At 39.7% G+C, this 5941-nt stretch overlaps 1 non-coding gene across 1 annotated transcript; it reads left to right on the top strand.

The window, feature by feature from the left end:
- The first annotated feature begins 407 nt into the window (after positions 1-407).
- LOC130947111 (small nucleolar RNA R71) lies at positions 408-515 on the top strand. The gene has a single exon (XR_009072521.1). It is a non-coding gene; the product is annotated as a small nucleolar RNA R71 (small nucleolar RNA).
- Positions 516-5941: the final 5426 nt, after the last annotated feature.

Raw genomic sequence — 5941 nt, 5'->3', positions numbered from 1 at the left:
GTGTTTCCATAGGGTTCTCCTAGGTAATTCACCTCTTCCATGGAAGGGTTCTCAGGATCATAAGCTTCTTCCTCAGATGAAGCATCCTTAGTACTGTTTGGTGCATTTTGCATTCCAGACAGACTTTGAGAAATCAAATTGACTTGTTGAGTCAATATCTTGTTCTGAGCCAATATGGCATTCAGAGTGTCAATCTCAAGAACTCCTTTCTTCTGACTAGTCCCATTGTTCACAGGATTCCTTTCAGAAGTGTACATGAATTGGTTATTTGCAACCATTTCAATCAATTCTTGAGCTTCTGCAGGCGTCTTCTTCAGATGAAGAGATCCTCCAGCAGAGCTATCCAAGGACATCTTGGATAGTTCAGAGAGACCATCATAGAAAATACCTATGATGCTCCATTCAGAAAGCATGTCTGAGGGACATCTTCTGATTAATTGTTTGTATCTTTCCCAAGCTTCATAGAGGGATTCTCCATCCTTCTGTCTGAAGGTTTGGACTTCCACTCTAAGCTTACTCCATCTTTGTGGTGGAAAGAACTTTGCCAAGAAGGCATTGACTAGCTTTTCCCAAGAGTCCAGGCTTTCTTTAGGTTGAGAATCCAACCATATTCTAGCTCTATCTCTTACAGCAAAAGGGAATAGCATCAGTCTATAGACCTCAGGGTCAACCCCATTAGTCTTGACTGTGTCACAGATTTGCAAGAATTCAGCTAAGAACTGATGAGGATCTTCCATTGGAAGTCCATGGAACTTGCAATTCTGTTGCATTAGAGAAACTAATTGAGGCTTAAGCTCAAAGTTGTTTGCTCCAATGGCAGGGATAGAGATGCTTCTCCCATAAAAATCAGGAGTAGGTGCAGTAAAGTCACCCAGCACCTTCCTTGCATTGTTTGCATTATTGTTGTTTTCGGCTGCCATGTCTTCTTCTTCTTTGAAGAATTCGGTCAGGTCCTCTAAAGAGAGTTGTGCTTTGGCTTCTCTTAGCTTTCTCTTCAAGGTCCTTTCGGGTTCAGGGTCAGCTTCAACAAGAATGCCTTTGTCTCTGCTCCTGCTCATATGAAAGAGAAGAGAAAAAGAAAATGTGGAATCCTCTATGTCACAGTATAGAGATTCCTTGAAATGTCAGAGGAAAAGAGAAATAGAAAGAAGAAGGAGAAGAAGAATTCGAACTTTAATTAGATAAGGTTCGAATTGTGCATTTAGAAGGAGTGGTACTCCATAAATAGAAGGATGTGGGAAGGAGGGAAGAGAATTTTCGAAAATTCATTTAAAAGATTTTGAAAACATTTTGAAAATTTGATTGATAATTTTCGAAAATTAAAAGTGAAAAAGAAATCAAGTGATTTTTGAAAAAGATTTTGAAATTAGAAATTAAAAAGATTTGATTGAAAACTATTTTGAAAAAGATGTGGTTAAAAAGATTTAATTGAAAAGTTATGGTTTTAAAAAGATGTGATTGAGAAGATATGATTTGAAAACAATTTTAAAAGATATGATTTGAAAAATTAATGACTTGCCTAACAAGAAAAGATATGATTGAAACATAAAACCGTTCTTAATAGAAAAGGCAAAAAAATGTTCAATCAAATCATTAATTGTTAGTAAGTATCTTTGAAAAAGGAAAGAAATTGATTTTGAAAACATTTGATTGAAAAGATATGATTTGAAAAAGATTTGATTTTGAAAAACTTTGAAAACTTAAAAAAAAATTTGATTTTGAAAACAAAATCTTCCTCCTAGCACCATCCTGGCGTTAAACGCCCAGAATGGTATACATTCTGGCGTTTAACGCCCAAAATGCTACCTCTTTGGGCGTTAAACGCCCAACCAGGTGCCCTGGCTGGCGTTTAAACGCCAGTCTGCCTTCTTCACTGGGCATTTTTGAATGCCCAGCTTTTTCTGTATAATTCCTCTGCAGTATGTTCTGAATCTTCAATTCTTTGTATCATTGACTTGAAAAGACACAAATTAAAAATATTTTTGGATTTTTAATAATCAAAATGCAAAAGGAATCAATTAACAATGCATGCAAGACACCAAACTTAGCAGTTTGTATACTACTGACACTAACAATATGAGAATGCATATGAGACACACAAAATGCTTCAAGTCAATAGAATTCAAAGATTAGAACACAAAAATCATCAAGAATTACTTGAGGATCCTTAAGACACATGAATGAATGCATGCAATTGACACCAAACTTAAGATGAGACACTAGACTTAAGCAGGAAACATCAATATTTTGGTTTTTATGATTTTGTAAATTTTTTTGTGTTTTTCGAAAATTAAGTGGGAAAAGGTATCAAAATCCTTGATGAGACTTCCAGGAATCAGTGCAATGCTAGTCTAAGACTCCGGTCCAGGAATTAGACATGGCTTCACAGCCAGCCAAGCTCTCTAAGAAAGCTTCGGTCCAAAACACTAGACATGACCAAAGGTCAGCCAAATCTTAGCAGATCACTGCTCCAAGAGCAAAATTGATGAGAATCAACAAGCTCTTGTGGTGATAAGTTGAAACCTCGGTCCAATCAGATTAGACATGGCTTCTCAGCCAGCCAGATTTCAACAAATCATCATGAAACTCTAGAATTCATCTTCAAGAATTTCGAAAAAATAAATACCTAATCTAAGCAACAAGATGAACCGTCAGTTGTCCAAACTAGAACAATCCCAGGCATTGTTACCAAAAGCTTGCTCAAAACTTGAACAATCCCCGGCAACGGCGCCAAAAACTTGGTGCGCGAAATTGTGAACAATACTTTTCACAACTCTCATAATCCCTGGTCATGAACTCCAAAACTTGGTGGTTCAATTCCATGGCATTACACAACTTCGCACAACTAACCAGCAAGTGCACTGGGTCGTCCAAGTAATACCTTACGTGAGTAAGGGTCGATCCCACGGAGATTGTTATCATTGAAGCAAGCTATGGTCATCTTGTAAATCTTAGTCAGGCAAACTCAAATGCATATGATGATGAACGAAAATAACATAGAAGATAAAGATAGTGATACTTATGTATATCATTGGTGTAAGAGCTTCAGACAAGTGTATGAAGATGCCTTCCCTTCCGTCTCTCTGCTTTCCTGCTGCCTTCATCCAATCCTTTCTTACTCCTTTCCATGGCAAGCTCGTGTAGGGTTTCACTGTTGTCAGCAGCTACCTCCCATCCGCGCAGTGAAAGCTAATGCACACACTCTGTCACAGTGCTGCCAATCACCGGTTTGGTTCCCTCCCCTACCGGAATAGAATCACTCTTTTGCGTCTGTCACTAACGCCCAGTAGGTTACAGGTTTGAAGCACGTCACAGTCATTCAATCATTGAATCCTACTCAGAATACCACAGACAAGGTTAGACCTTCCGGATTCTCTTGAATGCCGCCATCAGTTCTTGCCTATACCACGAAGACTCTGATCTCACGGAATGGTTGGCTCGTTTGTCAGGCGAGCACTCGGTTGTCAGGCGATCAACCATGCATCGTGCAATCAGGAATCCAAGAGATATTCACTAAGCCTCAGATGCTTGTAGAACAAGAATGGTTGTCAGTCACCTTGTTCATGAGTGAGAATGGTGATGGGCGTCAATCATCACCTTCATCATGTTGAAGAACAAGTGATATCTTGGACAAAGAACAAGCGGAATTGAATGGAAGAACAATAGTAATTGCATTAATACTCGAGGTACAGCAGAGCTCCACACCTTAATCTATGGTGTGTAGAAACTCCACCGTTGAAAATACATAAGCATAAGGTCTAGGCATGGCCGAATGGCCAGCCTCCAAAGGTCTAAGATAGCATAAAACAAAGATAGCTACCAAAGGTCCTAGATGTCCTCTATACAATAGTAAAAGGTCCTACTTATAGAAAACTAGTACATAGATGAGTAAATGACATAAAAATCCACTTCCGGGCCCACTTGGTGTGTGCTTGGGCTGAGCAATGAAGCAATTTCGTGTAGAGACTCTCCTTGGAGTTAAACGCCAGCTTTAGTGCCAGTTTGGGCGTTTAACTCCCAATTAGGTGCCAGTTCCGGCGTTTAACGCTGGAATTTCTTGAGGTGACTTTGAACGCCGGTTTGGGCCATCAAATCTTGGGCAAAGTATGGACTAGTATATATTGCTGGAAAGCCCAGGATGTCTACTTTCCAACGCCGTTGAGAGCGCGCCAATTAGGCTTCTGTAGCTCCAGAAAATCCACTTCGAGTGCAGGGAGGTCAGAATCCAACAGCATCTGCAGTCCTTTTGAGTCTCTGGATCAGATTTTTGCTCAGGTCCCTCAATTTCAGCCAAAAAATACCTGAAATCACAGAAAAACATACAAACTCATAGTAAAGTCCAGAAAAGTGAATTTTAATTAAAAACTAATAAAAATATAATAAAAACTAACTAAATCATAACAAAAGCATACTAAAAACAATGCTAAAAAGTATACAAATTATCCGCTCATCGATGCACCATAGTAGAACGGCCATGTCTGCAGTGAAGGAGGACTCATGAGTACTCGGGAAGACGTAATGGGATATAATCTGTGCCCATACGTGAGCCTCTAAGGTAAGTACGGAAGCCGAGATTCCCTTAGGACGGGAACGATGGTATCCGAAGATCCATTTGCTGCCAGGGCGAGCAATAACTCTGAGAACAGCGTCCCAGTCAAAAGTGTATGCCTGGCGCTTGGTTGCGGCTTTCGGAAAGGCGTCCAATCCTTCTGGAGCAGGTGGGAGATCTAAGGCTTGCTGTATGGCCTCTTCTGTAATGGGGACTTGCTTCTGGCGTAAATAGACGGACTGCAGAGTCGGCAGGTGGAAGTTGGAGTAGAACTCAACAACCCAAGAAAGGTTAACCTGTCATGGCTGTCTCTGTAAAAATCCCCAATGTCTTTGTGCAATTTGTGGCTCAACAAATTCAGCGATACAAGGCGGAAGGATAAGAAGGTGTTCATTGTTGTAATTTCGAGCTGCCAGAATGGGGAACATCTGCTCACAGTAGCGATTTGGGAATCGTGCAGTGTCCTTGGCTTGGAAGGCTCGTTCATTTTCATCAACCTTGATAATCCTTTTAATTCTCTTTGTTGAGGGCTTGACTGCAGTTGAAGAAGGTTCTGCCACTAATGCTCTCTTCGTTCCTTTCCTTGCTGTGGGTTTAGGGGTAGCTTTCTCTTTCCCTTTCTTGGTGCCCATTCTGAAAAAGGGAAGAAAAAGTAAGTTAGATCCAAAGAATTAAAGCAAGGAAGGAGATGGAGTGAGTAATAAACAATGCACGGTGAAGATGAATGAAATAAACACATGGTCATGACAACATGTGAAAAGATCATTAAAGGAAATAGGATAGGTGCATAAAAAGGTAAGTAGATGCAAGATGATTATTGGCATGCCGGCAAGGGCATGAGTAGCATAGATCAAGCATCACTTCGTAACAAACTAACATTGTTTGTATTGGCAATTAAATTGAATTAATAAAATAGTAAAGGAAATTTGTGAAAAACATGCATTGAGTAGTAGAATAGGATAATGTAGAAAAGTGCATGATGCCATATGGGCCTTTTCACAAACACATAGCATGCATGGTGGTGGACGAAATTGTGATCCTTATGTTCTTTGTACTTGTATGAATATACCCTTAGGGCACTGTTTATTTTCACAACTCCGTTCAACTAACCAGCAAGTGTACTGGGTCGTCCAAGTAATACCTTACGTGAGTAAGGGTCGAATCCACAGAGATTGTTGGTATGAAGCAAGCTATGGTCACCTTGCAAATCTCAGTTAGGGAGATTAAAGGGTAATTGTGATTATTGGAATAAAATAGAAAATAGATAATTAAAAAGGACAGAAATACTTATGCAGATTCATTAGTAGAGGTATCAGTTAAGTATATGAAGATGCTGTATGATCAAGGATGCCTGCTTTCCCATGCTTCTACTCAATCCTTCTTACTCCTTTC

This window comes from Arachis stenosperma, chromosome 8, assembly GCF_014773155.1.
Source record: "Arachis stenosperma cultivar V10309 chromosome 8, arast.V10309.gnm1.PFL2, whole genome shotgun sequence".
NCBI lineage: Eukaryota > Viridiplantae > Streptophyta > Magnoliopsida > Fabales > Fabaceae > Arachis > Arachis stenosperma.
Note: the sequence above shows the minus strand (reverse complement) of the source record. Positions and strands in the feature narration are given on the sequence as shown.